Here is an 893-nt window from a genome sequence, read left to right on the forward strand (position 1 = left end):
TATGTTGAACCAGCCTTGCATCCCAGGGATGAAGCCCACTTGATCATGGTGGATAAACTTTTTGATGTGCTGCTGGATTTGGTTTGCCAGTATTTTATTGAGGATTTTCACACTGATGTTTATCAGGGATATTGGTCTAAAATTCTCTTCTTTTTGCTGTGTCTCTGCCAGGCTTTGGTATCAGGATGATGCTGGCCTCATAAAATGAGTTAAAGAGGATTCCCTCTTTTTCTATTGATTGGAATAGTTTCAGAAAGAATGGTACCAACTCCTCTTTGTACCTCTGGTAGAATTTGGCTGTGAATCCATATGCTCCTGGACTTTTTTTGGTTGGTAGGCTATTAGTTATTGCCTCAATTTCAGAGCCTGTTATTGGTTTATTCATAGATTCAACTTCTTCCTGGTTTAGTTTTGGGAGGGTGTATGTGTCCAGGAATTTATCCATTTCTTCTAGGTTTTCTAGTTTATTTGCGTAGAGGTGTTTATAGTATTCTCTGATGGTAGTTTGTATTTTTGTGGGATCGGTGGTGATAGCCTCTTTATCATTTTTTATTGCATCTGTTCTTCTCACTTTTCTTCTTTATTAGTCTTGCTAGTGGTCTGTCAATTTGTGGATGTTTTCAAAAAACCAACTCCTGGATTCATTGATTTTTTGAAGGGGTTTTTGAGTCTCTGTTTCCTTCAGTTCTGCTCTGATCTTAGTTATTTCTTCCCTTCTGCTAGCTTTTGAATGTGTTTACTCTTGCTTCTCTAGCTCTTTTAATTGTGATGTTAGGGTGTCAATTTTAGATCTTTCCTGCTTTCTCTTGTGGGCATTTAGTGCTATAAATTTCCCTCTGCAAGCTGCCTAAATGTGTCCCAGAGATACTGGTACATTGTGTCTTTGTTCTCGT

Source organism: Mandrillus leucophaeus, unplaced genomic scaffold, assembly GCF_000951045.1.
Source record: "Mandrillus leucophaeus isolate KB7577 unplaced genomic scaffold, Mleu.le_1.0 Scaffold422, whole genome shotgun sequence".
NCBI lineage: Eukaryota > Metazoa > Chordata > Mammalia > Primates > Cercopithecidae > Mandrillus > Mandrillus leucophaeus.